Below are 17703 nucleotides of genomic sequence, written 5' to 3' on the forward strand. Positions count from 1 at the left end.
TGGAATTTTATGAGGTTTCGACGTTTATTTGATGAAAATTGATTTTCAAATGGCTGAGATATGCGAAAAAGAGCGATTCTAATCAAGTGTGGGACCTACACTTTATTACAATCGCTTTGTTTTACTTTGTTATTGGATGTTTCAGTCATTCCAGACCCGATTTTCATCAAATAAACTTTGAATTCCTCTTAAAATGGTATTTTTGAATTGTTCCTCAAGGAGAGAAAATTCTTTTGATTCGTTCTGTCAATTTCTTCTGCTTTGTCACTTGCTTAGAAATAGCGGGAAGGTTCGACAAAATAAAAGAAATCCGTTATTGGGTAAATCGTACATCATATTGAAAAACGGGTTTGAAACAGTTTCCAATGTAAAACCGTCAAATTTTAGTGCAAGGTAAACGAAACAATCGGTTTTCAAGAAAGAGAACGCTATGAATTCAAGTAAATGATAAATGACCAATTGAAGGTGCTCGATAGTCTTATTACTTGCAATTTGCCACGAGTACCAGAGTATTTGAAAGTAATAGAATGAACCAAATGTCTCTCTGTCTTTGATCGTTGATTGCTAGTCCCTATGGTTTCTTATCATTGCGTCATTACTACCAATGACGGAATGAATAGTAAATTATACGTAACAATGTTTTCACACTCCCCAATTTTTTTTTAAATCTTATACAAAGCTCTTCCTTCATTGTTCAAAGGAAAAAGTCATTTGTTTGTGAATTCTGTTTTCATTTCTTATTATGACGCAATTCACAAGTTTAAAAGAAACTGCGTGAATACAAGAAAATAGTGATTCCATCTCCTGATTATACAAATTGAAATCAAAGTAGACAATTTGATTCACGATAAAATTTGTGTAATGAGTCTCTACACTATAACGGTGATGAAATCGAATTAGCCCATTATGAAAGTTTCATTGAATTTCCACTAAATTGGGTACTTGGCAGTAACGACGCAAAGTATTCGATGTGTTCTAGAAGGAGAGAAAATTCTTGCATTTGTTCTCTCGATTTCGTCGATTTGGTCACTCGCTAAAAAATCATCCGTGGAAGATTGGACAAAATAAAAGAAATCCATTACTGGGTGAATCGTACATTTCATTGAAAACGGGTTTGAAACCGTTAAATTTTCGTGCAAGGTATACGAAATAACTGGTTATCAAGAAACAGAACGGTATGAATTCAAGTGAATTAGCCCATTATGAAAGTTTCATTGAATTTCCACTGCAATGTAGGCCTATTTTGACAATATTTTCACAAACCGCGAATTTTGTGAATCTGGTACAAAGCTCTTTCTTCTTTGTTGAAAGGAAACAAATCATTAAATTGTGAATTTTGTTTTCATTTCTTATTATGACGCAATTCACAGGTTTAAAAGAAGCTGCGTGAATACAAGAAAATAGTGCTTCCATATCCTGATTTTCAAAGTAAAGGGGTCGTATAGTTTTGGTTGAGACCTAATTTCAGCTTTCTAACATTTTTTGGTGAGATGAGAAACCTCTTATGAAATATGAAAGAGCATGAAATGTTATGAGGAATTTAACGTTTATTTGATGAAAATTGGTTTTGAAATGGCTGAGATATCCGAAAAAGAGCGACTCTAATAAAGTGTGGGACCCACACTTTATTACAATCGCTTTGTTTTACTTTGTTTTGGGATGTTTCAGTCATTTCAGACCCGATTTTCATCAAATATACTTTGAATTCCTCTGAAAATGGTATGCTCTGTACTATATCATGTGTTTTCTTGGTATCTCGCAAAATCTTAAAGCCCAATTCTCATCGCCACCAATACTGTTCCATCCCTTTAAGATCAAAGTAGACAATTTGGTTCACGATCATGTTTTCAAACGAAATTAGTCTGTGCATTATAACGGTGATGAAATCGAATTAGCGTTTTTTGAAAGTTTCCCTGAATTTCCTGCAAATTTTGTATTTGACAGTAATAAAGCGGACAAGAAACATCGAGCAAGCATTTTCGATGTGTTCCTTAAGAAGAGAATTTTCCTTTGATTCGTTCTGTCAATTTCTGCTTTGTTACTCGCTAGAAATAGGGGGAAGGTTCGACAAAATAAAAGAAATCCGTTATTGGGTAAATCGTACATCATATTGAAAAACGGGTTTGAAACAGTTTCCAATGTAAAACCGTCAAATTTTAGTGCAAGGTAAACGAAATATTCGGTTTTCGAGAAAGAGAACGCTATGAATGCAAGTGAATGATAAATGACCAATTGAAGGCGCTCTATAGTCTTATTACTTGCAATTTGCCACGAGTACCAGAGTATTTGAAAGTAATAGAATGAACCAAATGTCTTTCTTTCTTTGATCGTTGATTGCTTGTCCCTATGGTCTCTTAATCATTGCGTCATTACTACCAATGACGGAATGCATCGTGAGTAAATTATATGTGACAATGTTTTCAAACTCCGCAAATTTTGTAAATCGGATACAAAGCTCTTTCTTTGTTGAAATTAAACAACATGAAATTTTCCCTGAATTTAATGCAAATTTTGTATTTGACAGTAATAACGCGAAGGACAGGAACATCGAGCAAGCATTTTCGATGTGCTCCTTACGAAGAGGAAATTCCTTTGATTCGGTCTGTCAATTTCTTCTTCTTTGTTACTCGCTAAGAAATAGGGGGATGGTTCGACAAAAACAAAAGAAATCCGTTAGATAAATTGTACATTACATTGAAAACGGGCTTGAAACCGTTTCATATGTAAAACCGTCAAATTTTCGTTCACGGTAAACGAAATAATTGGTTTTCAAGAAACAGAACGTTTTGAATTCAAGTGAATGATAAATGACCAATTGAAGATGCTTGATAGTCTAATTACTTGCAGTTTGCAACAAGTACCAGAGTATCTAAAGTAATAGAAAGAATCATATGCCTTTTATCTTCTTGATCTCTAATTGCGTGTCCTATGGTTTGTTATCTTTGCGTCATTAATACCAATGATGCAAATGTAGGCCTATTTTAACGATGTTTTCACACACAGCGAATTTTGTGAATATAGTACAAACCTTTTTCTTCTTTGTTGAAAGGAAACAAATTATTAAATTGTAAATTTTGTTTTCATTTGTTATTATGAGGCATTTCACAAGTTTAAAAGGAACTGCGTGAATACAAGAAAATAGTGCTTCCATATATTGATTCTCAAATTAAAGGGGTCGTATAGTTTTGGTTGAGACCTAATTTCAGGTATCTAACATTTTTTGGTGCGATGAGAAACCTCATGAAATATGAAAGAGCATGGAATTTTATGAGGAATTCGACGTTTATTTGATAAAACTTGACTTTCAAATGGCTGAGATATCTGAAAAAGAGCGATTCTAATCAAGTGTGGGACCCACACTTTATTACAATCGCTTTGTTTTACTTTGTTATTGGATGTTTCAGTCATTCCAGACCCGATTTTCATCAAAGTTTGAATTCCTCTTAAAATGGTATTTTTGAATTGTTCCTCAAGGAGAGAAAATTCTTTTGATTCGTTTTGTCAATTTCTTCTGCTTTGTCACTCGCTTAGAAATAGCGGGAAGGTTCGACAAAATAAAAGAAATCCGAAAAGAAATCGGTAAAAGTAAATCGTACATCACATTCAAAACGGGTTTGAAACAGTTTCCAATGTAAAACCGTCAAATTTTAGTGCAAGGTAAACGAAATAATCGGTTTTCAAGAAAGAGAACGCTATGAATTCAAGTGAATGATAAATGACCAATTGAAGGTGCTCGATAGTCTTATTACTTGCAATTTGCCACGAGTACCAGAGTATTTGAAAGTAATAGAATGAACCAAATGTCTCTCTCTTTGATCGTTGATTGCTTGTCCCTATGGTTTCTTATCATTGCGTCATTACTACCAATGACAGAATGAATAGTAAATTATATGTAACAATGTTTTCACACTCTCCAATTTTTTTTGAATCTTTTACAAAGTTCTTCCTTCATTGTTCAAAGGAAAAAAATCATTTGTTTGTGAATTCTGTTTTCATTTCTTATTATGACGCAATTCACAAGTTTAAAAGAAAGTGCGTGAAGTGAATACAAGAAAATAGTGATTCCATCTCCTGATTATACAAATTGAAATCAAAGTAGACAATTTGATTCACGATAAAATTTGTGTAATGAGTCTCTACATTATAACGGTGATGAAATCGAATTAGCCCATTATGAAAGTTTCATTGAATTTCCACTAAATTGGGTACTTGGCAGTAACGACGCAAAGTATTCGATGTGTTCTAGAAGGAGAGAAAATTCTTGCATTTGTTCTCTCGATTTCGTCGATTTGGTCACTCGCTAAAAAATCATCCGTGGAAGATTGGACAAAATAAAAGAAATCCATTACTGGGTGAATCGTACATTTCATTGAAAACGGGTTTGAAACCGTTAAATTTTCGTGCAAGGTATACGAAATAACTGGTTATCAAGAAACAGAACGGTATGAATTCAAGTGAATTAGCCCATTATGAAAGTTTCATTGAATTTCCACTGCAATGTAGGCCTATTTTGACAATATTTTCACAAACCGCGAATTTTGTGAATCTGGTACAAAGCTCTTTCTTCTTTGTTGAAAGGAAACAAATCATTAAATTGTGAATTTTGTTTTCATTTCTTATTATGACGCAATTCACAGGTTTAAAAGAAGCTGCGTGAATACAAGAAAATAGTGCTTCCATATCCTGATTTTCAAAGTAAAGGGGTCGTATAGTTTTGGTTGAGACCTAATTTCAGCTTTCTAACATTTTTTGGTGAGATGAGAAACCTCTTATGAAATATGAAAGAGCATGAAATGTTATGAGGAATTTAACATTTATTTGATGAAAATTGGTTTTGAAATGGCTGAGATATCCGAAAAAGAGCGACTCTAATAAAGTGTGGGACCCACACTTTATTACAATCGCTTTGTTTTACTTTGTTTTGGGATGTTTCAGTCATTTCAGACCCGATTTTCATCAAATATACTTTGAATTCCTCTGAAAATGGTATCCTCTGTACTATATCATGTGTTTTCTTGGTATCTCGCAAAATCTTAAAGCCCAATTCTCATCGCCACCAATACTGTTCCATCCCTTTAAGATCAAAGTAGACAATTTGGTTCACGATCATGTTTTCAAACGAAATTAGTCTGTGCATTATAACGGTGATGAAATCGAACTGGCGTTTTATGAAAGTTTCCCTGAATTTCCTGCAAATTTTGTATTTGACAGTAAAAAAGCAGACAAGAAACATCGAGCAAGCATTTTCGATGTGTTCCTTAAGAAGAGAATTTTCCTTTGATTCGGTCTGTCAATTTCTGCTTTGTTACTCGCTAGAAATAGCGGGAAGGTTCGACAAAATAAAAGAAATCCGTTATTGGGTAAATCGTTCATCATATTGAAAACGGGTTTGAAAAAGTTTCCAATGTAAAACCGTCAAATTTTAGTGCAAGGTAAACGAAATAATCGGTTTTCAAGAAAGAGAACGCTATGAATGCAAGTGAATGATAAATGACCAATTGAAGGCGCTCTATAGTCTTATTACTTGCAATTTGCCACGAGTACCAGAGTATTTGAAAGTAATAGAATGAACCAAATGTCTTTCTCTCTTTGATCGTTGATTGCTTGTCCTTATGGTTTCTTATCATTGCGTCTTTACTACCACTGACGGAATGCATCGTGAGTAAATTATATGTAACAATGTTTTCACACTCCGCAAATTTTGTAAATCGGATACAAAGCTCTTTCTTCTTCGTTGAGAAAGGAAACAAGTCATTAAATTGTGAATTTTGTTTTCATTTCTTATTATGACGCAATTCACAAGTTTAAAAGAGATTGCGTGAATACTAGAAAAGAGTGATTCCATATCCTGATTGTACAAATTAAAATCAAAGAATACAATTTGGTTCACGATAAAGTCTGTGTAATGAGTCTCTACATTATAACGGTGATGAAATCGAATTAGCCCATTATGAAAGTTTCATTGAATTTCCACTAAATTGGGTATTTGGCAATAACGACGCAAATGTAAAGAAACATCGGGCAAGTATGTTCGATGTGTTCTAGAAGGAGAGAAAATTCTTGCATTTGTTCTGTCGATTTCGTCGATTTTGTTACTCGCTAATAAATCCGTGCAATGTTCGACAAAATGAAAGAAATCCGTTACTGGGGGTAAATCGTACATTACATTGAAAACGGCTATGAAACCGTTCCCAATGTAAAACCGTTAAATTTTCGTGCAAGGTATACGAAATAATTGGTTATCAAGAAACAGAACGGTATGAATTCAAGCGAATGACAAATGAAGAATTTAAGATGCTTGATAGTCTATTTACTTGCAGTTTGACACAAGTACCAAAGTATTTCAAAGTACTAGAACGAATCAAATGGCTTTTTTCTTCCTGATCTTGAATTGCGTGTCCTATGGTTTCTTATCTTTGCGTCATTACTACAAATGACAAATTGTTTTGTACATGATTTGTAACAATCCCCACCAATTTTCTTAATGTGATTACAAAGCTACTTTGTTGAAAAGAAACAAAAACATTCGATTGTGAATTTTGATTTCATTTCTTATTATGGGGGAATTCACAAGTTGATAAGAAGCTTTTACAGATGTAGATCAAAGTAGACGGTTTTGGATACGATGTTTCAAAACGAGTCTCTACATTCTTAATATGCGTAATTGGGCTACTTTGTCCAAACTAATTGCCGTAACAATTAGAACTCGAACTATCCTACTTGAAGATTAAAATAATTTATTAAATTGTTAAGACAGTGTTTACCTTTTTAGTTATTTTTAGATAGAAATCATTCAAGAAAACTCGACTCAAAATTTTAAAAAAAATGTGAAGATTGATATTTTATCACAAAATGATGCCAATAAGCGCGCAACGGTGACGAAATCTACTGCCTTTGGTGAATTTTTTTTCTCAATCTGACAGGTTTAAACGCTTTTTCGTCAGACACTTGTACGTTCCATACTTGCGCAAAGGAGTTTGATATAACGGTGATGACATTGAATTAGCGTTTTATGAAATTTTACCTGAATTTCCTGCAAATTCTGTAATTGACAGTAATAACGCGAAGGGCAGAAACATCGAGCAAGCATTTTCGATGAGCTCCTTACGGAGAGAAAATACCTTTGATTCGGTCCGTCAATTTCTTCTATTTTGTTACTCGCTAGAAATACGGGTAAGGTTCGACAAAATAAACGAAATCCGTTATTGGGTAAATCGTACATTATATTGAAAACGGGTTTCAAACCGTTTCCAATGTAAAACCGTGAAATTTTCGTGCAATTCAAACGAAATAATTGGTTTTCAAGATAGTGAACGTTATGAAGTCGTGAATGATAAATGACCAATTGAAGATGCTTAATAGTCTAATTACATGCTGTTTGCCACAAGTACCAAAGTATTTGAAAGTAATAGAAAGAATCAAATGCCTTTCGTCTTTTTCATCTCTAATTGCGCATCCTATGGTTTGTTATCTTTGCGTCCTTACTACCAATGACGCAATGTAAGCCTATAATTATATGTAACAATGTTTTTACACACCTCGAATTTTGTGAATCTAGTACAAAGCTCCTTCTTCTTTGTTGAAAGGAAACAAATCATTTAAGTGTGAATTTTGTTTTCATATCTTATTATGACGCAATTCACAAGTTTAAAGAAACTGCGTGAATACAAGAAAATAGTGATGGACAGAAACATCGGGCATTTTCGATGTGTTCCTTAATTAGAGAAAATTCCTTTGATTCATTCTGTCAATTTCTTCTACTTTGTTATTCGCTATGAGAAATAGGTGGAAGGTTCGACATAAAAGAAATCCGCAATACATCACATTGAAAACGGGTTTGAACCCGTTCCCAATGGAAAACCGTTAAATTTTAGTGCAAGGTAAAAAAATAATTGGTTTTGAAAAAAGATGATAAATGACCAATTGAAGATGCTTGATAGTCTTACTACTTGCAATTTACCACGAGTACCAGAGTATTTGAAAGTAATAGAACGAATCAAATGTCTTTCTCTCTTTGATCGTTGATTGCTTGTCCTGATGGTTTCTTATCATTGCGTCATTACTACCAATGACGGAATGCATAGTAAATTCAATGTAACAATGTTTTCACACTCCGCGAATTTTGTGAATCTTGTACAAAGCTCTTCCTTCATTGTTCAAAGGAAAGAATCATTTAATGGTGGTGAATTTTGTTTTCATTTTTAATCATGACGCAATTCACAAGTTTAAAAGAAACTGCGTGAATACAAGAAGAGTGATTCCATATCCTGATTGTACAAATTGAAATCAAAGTAGTTAATTTGGTTCACGATAAAGTCTGTGTAATGAGTCTCTACATTATAACGGTGATGAAATCGAATTAGCCTATTATGAAAGTTTCACTGATTTTCCACTAAATTGGGTATTTGGCAGTAACGATGCAAAGTAAAGAAACATCGGGCAAGTATATTCGATGTGTTCTACAAGGAGAGAAAATTCTTGCATTTGTTCTCTCGATTTCGTCGATTTGGTCACTCGCTAAAAAATCCGTCGAAGGTTCGACAAAATAAAAGAAATCCGTTATTGACTGAATCGTACATTACATTGAAAACGGCTTTGGAACCGTTAAATTTTCGTGCAAGGTATACTAAATAACTGGTTATGAAGAAACAGAACGGTATGAATTGTATGAATTAGCCCATTATGAAAATTTCATTGAATTTCCACTGCAATGTAGGCCTATTTTGACAATGTTTTCACACACCGCGAATTTTGTGAATCTGGCAAAAAGCTCTTTCTTCTTTGTCGAAAGGAAAAAATCATTAAATTGTGAATTTTGTTTTCATTTCTTATTATGAGGCAATTCACAAGTTTCAAAGAAACTGCGTGAATACAAGAAAATAGTTCTTCCATATCCTGATTTTCAAATTAAAGGGGTCGTATAGTTTTAGTTGAGACCTAATTTCAGGTTTCTAACATTTTTTGGTGAGATGAGAAACCTCATGAAATATGGAATTTTATGAGGAATTCGACGTTTATTTGATGAAAATTGACTTTCAAATGGCTGAGATATCTGAAAAAGAGCGATTCTAATCAAGTGTGGGACCCACACTTTATTACAATCGCTTTGTTTTACTTTGTTTTGGGATGTTTCAGTCATTTCAGACCCGATTTTCATCAAATAAAGTTTGAATTCCTCTGAAAATGGTATGCTCTGTGTTTTCTTGGTATCTCGCAAAAGCTTAAAGCCCAATTCTCGTCGCCATCAATACTGTTACATCCCTTTAAGATCAAAGTAGACAATTTGGTTCACGATCATGTTTTCAAACGAAATTACTCTGTGCATTATAACGGTGATGAAATCGAATTAGCCTTTTATGAAAGTTTCCTGAATTTGCTGCAAATTTTGTATTTGACAGTAATAACGCGGACAAGAAACATCGAGCAAGCATTTTCGATGTGTTCCTTAAGGAGAGAATTTTCCTTTGATTCGTTCTGTCAATTTCTACTTTTTTACTCGCTAGAAATAGGGGAAAGGTTTGACAAAATGAAAGAAATCCGTTATTGGGTAAATCGTACATCATATTGAAAAGGAGTTTGAAACGGTTTCCAATGAAAAACCGTCAAATTTTAGTGCAAGGTAAAATCGTACATCATATTGAAAACGTGTTTGAAACAGTTTCCAATGTAAAACCGTCAAATTTTAGTGCAAGGTAAACGAAATAATTGGTTTTCAAGAAAGAGAACGCTATGAATTCAACTGAATTATAAATGACTAATTTAAGATGCTTGATAGTCTTATTACTTGCAATTTCCCACGAGTACCAGAGTATTTGAAAGTAAGAGAACGAATCAAATGTATTTCTCTCTTTGATCGTTGATTGCTTGTCCTTATAGTTTCTTATCATTGCGTCATTACTACCAATGACGAAATGCATCGTGCGTAAATTATATGTAACAATGTTTTCACACTCCGCAAATTTTTCAAATCGGATACAAAGCTCTTTCTTCTTTGTTGAAAGGAAACAAATCATTAAATTGTGAATTTTGTTTTCATTTCTTATTATGACGCAATTCACAAGTTTAAAATATATTACGTGAATACTAGAAAAGAGTGATTCCATATCCTGATTGTACAAATTAAAATCAAAGAATACAATTTGGTTCACGATAAAGTCTGTGTAATGAGTCTCTACATTATAACGGTGATGAAATCGAATTAGCCCATTATGAAAGTTTCATTGAATTTCCACTAAATTGGGTATTTGGCAATAACGACGCAAAAGTAAAGAAACATCGGGCAAGTATATTCGATGTGTTCTAGGAGAGAAAATTCTTGCATTTGTTCTGTCGAGTTCGTCTATTTTGTTACTCGCTAATAAATCCGTGCAAGGTTCGACAAAAGATAAGAAATCCGTTACTGAGTGAATCGTATATTACATTGAAAACGTGTTTGAACCCGTTCCCAATGTAAAACCGTTAAACTTTTGTTCACGGTATACGAAATAATTATCAAGAATATAAGAACGTTATGAATTCAAGCGAATGATAAATGATGAATTTAAGATGCTTTATAGTCTATTTCCTTGCAGTTTGACACAAGTACCAAAGTATTAGAACGAATCAAATGGCCTTTTTCTTCCTGATCTTGAATTGCGTGTCCTATGGCTTCTTATCTTTGCGTCATTACTACAAATGACAAAATGTTTTGTACATGATTTGTAACAATCCCGCAAATTTTGTTAATGTGATTACAAAGCTATTTTGTTGAAAAGAAACAAAAACATTCGATTGTGAATTTTGATTTCATTTCTTATTATCGCGGAATTCACAAGTTGATAAGAAGCTTTTACAGATGTAGATCAAACTAGACAGTTTCCAATCTAAAACCGTCAAATTTTAGTGCAAGGTAAACGAAATAATTGGTTTTCAAGAAAGAGAACGATATGAATTCAACTGAATGATAAATGACCAATTGAAGATGCTTGATATTCTTATTACTTGCAATTTGCCACAAGTACTTGAAAGTAATAGAACGAATCAAATATCTTTCTGTCTTTGGTCGTTCATTGCTTGTCCTTATGGTTTCTTATCATTGCGTCATTAGTACCAATGACGGAATGCATAGTAAAGTATGTAACAATGTTTTCACATGAAAGAAAGATATTATTCAGAGGGGTGAACGTTCAGATGCAAGTTTCTTCACTTTGTCTCCCTCTACAAATTAAATTTGTTAAGATCGCAACTGCTGATCTGTAAATGAACAAACATGTCGGAAAAAAGGAACCAGCGGGACTGGAACCTGTCATCTACTGCAGCGAAACTACCACCAGGCTGTAACTGGTTGCCGGAGGTGACACGATGAACATGGAACAAATTTGTTTGGAATGGAATTAATTTGTAGAGGGACACAAAGTGAAGAAACTTGCATCTGAATGTTTTCACACTCCGCAAATTTTGTAAATCGGGTACAAAGCTCTTTCTTCTTTGCTGAAAGGAAACAAATCATTAAATTGTGAATATTGTTTTCATTTCTTATTATGACGCAATTCATAAGTTTAAAAGAAACTGCGTGAATACAAGAAAATAGTGATTCATACCCTGATTGTACGAATTAAAATCAAAGTATACAATTTGTTCACGATAAATGAGTGTTTACACTCATTTGTTAAGAATGGAATTAATTTGTAGAGGGAGACAAAGTGAAGAAACTTGCATCTGAATGTTTTGACACTCCGCAAATTTTGTAAATCGGGTAAAAACCTCTTTCTTCTTTGTTGAAAGGAAACAAATCATTAAATGTGAATTTCGTTTTCATTTCTTATCATGACGCAATTCACAAGAAAATAGTGATTCCATATCCTGATTATACAAATTAAAATCAAAGTATACAATTTGGTTCTCGGTAAAGTGTCTACATTATAACGGTGATGAAATCGAATTAGCCCATTATGAAAGTTTCATTGAATTTCCACTAAATTGGGTATTTGGCAGTAACGACGCAAAAGTAAAGAAACATCGGGCAAGTATGTTCGATGTGTTCTACAAGGAGAGAAAATTCTTGCATTTGTTCTGTCGATTTTGTTACTCACTAAGAAATCCGTGCAAGGTTCGACAAAATGAAAGAAATCTGTGCAAGGTTCAACAAAATAAAAGAAATCCGTTACAATGTGAATCGTACATTACATTGAAAACGTCTTTGAACCCGTTCCCAATGTAAAACCGTTAAACTTTTGTTCAAGGTATACGAAATACATTGGTTATCAAGAAACAGAACGCTATGAATTCAAATAAATGACAAATGAAGAATTTAAGATGCTTGATAGTCTATTTACTTGCAGTTTGACACAAGTACCAAAGTATTTCAAAGTAATAGAACGAATCACATGACTTTTTTCTTCCCGATCGTGAATTGCGTGTCCTATGGTTTGTTATCTTTGCGTCATTACTACCAATGACGCAAGGTATTGTACATGATTTGTAACAATCCAGCCAATTTTGTAATGTAAACGAAATAATTGGTTTTCAAGAAAGAAAATGATATGAATTCAACTGAATGATAAATGACCAATTGAAGATGCTTTATAGTCTTATTACTTGCAATTTGCCACGAGTACCAGAGTATTTGAAAGTAATAGAACGAATCAAATGTCTTTCTGTCTTTGGTCGAAATGGCTGAGATATCCGAAAAGGAGCAATTCTAATAAAGTGTGGGACCCACACTTTATTACAATCGCTTTGTTTTACTTTGTTTTTGGATGTTTCAGTCATTTCAGACCCGATTTTCATCAAATAAACTTTGAATTCCTCTGAAAATGGTATGCTCTGTACTATATCATGTGTTTTCTTGGTATCTCGCAAAAGCTTAAAGCCCAATTCTCATCGCCATCAATACTGTGCCATCCCTTTAAGATCAAAGTAGACAATTTGGTTCACGATCATGTTTTCAAACGAAATTAGTCTGTGCATTATAACGGTGATGAAATCGAATTAGCGTTTTATGAAAGTTTCCCTGAATTTCCTGCAAATTTTGTATTTGACAGTAATAACGCGGACCATCGAGCAAGCATTTTCGATGTGTTAAGGAGAGAATTTTCCTTTGATTCGTTCTGTCAATTTCTACCTTGTTACTCGCTAGAAATAGGGGGAAGGTTCGACAAAATAAAAGAAATCCATTATTGGGTAAATCGTACATCATATTGAAAACGGGTTTGAAACCGTTTCCAATGTAAAACCGTCAAATTTTAGTGCAAGGTAAACGAAATAATTGGTTTTCAAGAAAGAGAACGCTATGAATTCAAGTCAATGATAAATGACCAATTGAAGATGCTTGATAGTCTTATTACTCGCAATTTGCCATGAGTACCAGAGTATTTGAAAATAATAGAACGAATCAAATGTCTTTCTCTCTTTGGTCGCTGATTGCTTGTCCTCATGGTTTCTTATCATTGCGTCATTACTACCAATGACGGAATGCATAGTAAATTATATGTAACAATGTTTTCACACTCCGCAAATTTTGTAAATCGGGTACAAAGCTCTTTCTTCTTTGTTGAAAGGAAACAAATCATTAAATTGTGAATTTTGTTTTCATTTCTTATTATGACGCAATTCCCAAGTTTAAAAGAAATTGCGTGAATACAAGAAAATAGTGATTCCATATCCTGATTGTAGAAATTAAAATCAAAATATACACTTTGGTTCACGATAAAGTCTGCGTAATGAGTCTCTACATTATAACGGTGATGAAATCGAATTAGCCCATTACTAAAGTTTCATTGAATTTCCACTAAATTGGATATTTGGCAGTAACGACGCAAAAGTAAAGAAACATCGGGCAAGTATGTTCGATGTGTTCTTCAAGGAGAGAAAATTCTTGCATTTGTTCTGTCGATTTCGTCGATTTTGTTACTAAGAAATCCGTGCAAGGTTCGACAAAATGAAAGAAATCTGTGCAAGGTTCAACAAAATAAAAGAAATCCGTTACAATGTGAATCGTACATTACATTGAAAACGTCTTTGAACCCGTTCCCAATGTAAAACCGTTAAACTTTTGTTCAAGGTATACGAAATACATTGGTTATCAAGAAACAGAACGCTATGAATTCAAATAAATGACAAATGAAGAATTTAAGATGCTTGATAGTCTATTTACTTGCAGTTTGACACAAGTACCAAAGTATTTCAAAGTAATAGAACGAATCACATGACTTTTTTCTTCCCGATCGTGAATTGCGTGTCCTATGGTTTGTTATCTTTGCGTCATTACTACCAATGACGCAATGTATTGTACATGATTTGTAACAATCCAGCCAATTTTGTAATGTAAACGAAATAATTGGTTTTCAAGAAAGAGAATGATATGAATTCAACTGAATGATAAATGACCAATTGAAGATGCTTTATAGTCTTATTACTTGCAATTTGCCACGAGTACCAGAGTATTTGAAAGTAATAGAACGAATCAAATGTCTTTCTGTCTTTGGTCGAAATGGCTGAGATATCCGAAAAGGAGCAATTCTAATGAAGTGTGGGACCCACACTTTATTACAATCGCTTTGTTTTACTTTGTTTTTGGACGTTTCAGTCATTTCAGACCCGATTTTCATCAAATAAACTTTGAATTCCTCTGAAAATGGTATGCTCTGTACTATATCATGTGTTTTCTTGGTATCTCGCAAAAGCTTAAAGCCCAATTCTCATCGCCATCAATACTGTGCCATCCCTTTAAGATCAAAGTAGACAATTTGGTTCACGATCATGTTTTCAAACGAAATTAGTCTGTGCATTATAACGGTGATGAAATCGAATTAGCGTTTTATGAAAGTTTCCCTGAATTTAATGCAAATTTTGTATTTGACAGTAATAACGCGGACCATCGAGCAAGCATTTTCGATGTGTTAAGGAGAGAATTTTCCTTTGATTCGTTCTGTCAATTTCTACCTTGTTACTCGCTAGAAATAGGGGGAATGTTCGACAAAATAAAAGAAATCCATTATTGGGTAAATCGTACATCATATTGAAAACGGGTTTGAAACCGTTTCCAATGTAAAACCGTCAAATTTTAGTGCAAGGTAAACGAAATAATTGGTTTTCAAGAAAGAGAACGCTATGAATTCAAGTCAATGATAAATGACCAATTGAAGATGCTTGATAGTCTTATTACTCGCAATTTGCCATGAGTACCAGAGTATTTGAAAATAATAGAACGAATCAAATGTCTTTCTCTCTTTGGTCGCTGATTGCTTGTCCTCATGGTTTCTTATCATTGCGTCATTACTACCAATGACGGAATGCATAGTAAATTATATGTAACAATGTTTTCACACTCCGCAAATTTTGTAAATCGGGTACAAAGCTCTTTCTTCTTTGTTGAAAGGAAACAAATCATTAAATTGTGAATTTTGTTTTCATTTCTTATTATGACGCAATTCCCAAGTTTAAAAGAAATTGCGTGAATACAAGAAAATAGTGATTCCATATAATGATTGTAGAAATTAAAATCAAAATATACACTTTGGTTCACGATAAAGTCTGCGTAATGAGTCTCTACATTATAAAGGTGATGAAATCGAATTAGCCCATTACTTAAAGTTTCATTGAATTTCCACTAAATTGGATATTTGGCAGTAACGACGCAAAAGTAAAGAAACATCGGGCAAGTATGTTCGATGTGTTCTTGAAGGAGAGAAAATTCTTGCATTTGTTCTGTCGATTTCGTCGATTTTGTTACTCACTAAGAAATTCGTGCAAGGTTCGACAAAATGAAAGAAATCCGTGCAAGGTTCAACAAAATAAAAGAAATCCGTTACAATGTGAATCGTACATTACATTGAAAACGTCTTTGAACCCGTTCCCAATGTAAAACCGTTAAACTTTTGTTCAAGGTATACGAAATACATTGGTTATCAAGAAACAGAACGCTATGAATTCAAATAAATGACAAATGAAGAATTTAAGATGCTTGATAGTCTATTTACTTGCAGTTTGACACAAGTACCAAAGTATTTCAAAGTAATAGAACGAATCACATGACTTTTTTCTTCCCGATCGTGAATTGCGTGTCCTATGGTTTGTTATCTTTGCGTCATTACTACCAATGACGCAATGTATTGTACATGATTTGTAACAATCCAGCCAATTTTGTAATGTAAACGAAATAATTGGTTTTCAAGAAAGAGAATGATATGAATTCAACTGAATGATAAATGACCAATTGAAGATGCTTTATAGTCTTATTACTTGCAATTTGCCACGAGTACCAGAGTATTTGAAAGTAATAGAACGAATCAAATGTCTTTCTGTCTTTGGTCGAAATGGCTGAGATATCCGAAAAGGAGCAATTCTAATGAAGTGTGGGACCCACACTTTATTACAATCGCTTTGTTTTACTTTGTTTTTGGACGTTTCAGTCATTTCAGACCCGATTTTCATCAAATAAACTTTGAATTCCTCTGAAAATGGTATGCTCTGTACTATATCATGTGTTTTCTTGGTATCTCGCAAAAGCTTAAAGCCCAATTCTCATCGCCATCAATACTGTGCCATCCCTTTAAGATCAAAGTAGACAATTTGGTTCACGATCATGTTTTCAAACGAAATTAGTCTGTGCATTATAACGGTGATGAAATCGAATTAGCGTTTTATGAAAGTTTCCCTGAATTTAATGCAAATTTTGTATTTGACAGTAATAACGCGGACCATCGAGCAAGCATTTTCGATGTGTTAAGGAGAGAATTTTCCTTTGATTCGTTCTGTCAATTTCTACCTTGTTACTCGCTAGAAATAGGGGGAATGTTCGACAAAATAAAAGAAATCCATTATTGGGTAAATCGTACATCATATTGAAAACGGGTTTGAAACCGTTTCCAATGTAAAACCGTCAAATTTTAGTGCAAGGTAAACGAAATAATTGGTTTTCAAGAAAGAGAACGCTATGAATTCAAGTCAATGATAAATGACCAATTGAAGATGCTTGATAGTCTTATTACTCGCAATTTGCCATGAGTACCAGAGTATTTGAAAATAATAGAACGAATCAAATGTCTTTCTCTCTTTGGTCGCTGATTGCTTGTCCTCATGGTTTCTTATCATTGCGTCATTACTACCAATGACGGAATGCATAGTAAATTATATGTAACAATGTTTTCACACTCCGCAAATTTTGTAAATCGGGTACAAAGCTCTTTCTTCTTTGTTGAAAGGAAACAAATCATTAAATTGTGAATTTTGTTTTCATTTCTTATTATGACGCAATTCCCAAGTTTAAAAGAAATTGCGTGAATACAAGAAAATAGTGATTCCATATCCTGATTGTAGAAATTAAAATCAAAATATACACTTTGGTTCACGATAAAGTCTGCGTAATGAGTCTCTACATTATAAAGGTGATGAAATCGAATTAGCCCATTACTTAAAGTTTCATTGAATTTCCACTAAATTGGATATTTGGCAGTAACGACGCAAAAGTAAAGAAACATCGGGCAAGTATGTTCGATGTGTTCTTGAAGGAGAGAAAATTCTTGCATTTGTTCTGTCGATTTCGTCGATTTTGTTACTCACTAAGAAATTCGTGCAAGGTTCGACAAAATGAAAGAAATCCGTGCAAGGTTCAACAAAATAAAAGAAATCCGTTACAATGTGAATCGTACATTACATTGAAAACGTCTTTGAACCCGTTCCCAATGTAAAACCGTTAAACTTTTGTTCAAGGTATACGAAATA

This window comes from Diadema setosum, chromosome 10 (genome assembly GCF_964275005.1).
Source record: "Diadema setosum chromosome 10, eeDiaSeto1, whole genome shotgun sequence".
Lineage (NCBI taxonomy): Eukaryota > Metazoa > Echinodermata > Echinoidea > Diadematoida > Diadematidae > Diadema > Diadema setosum.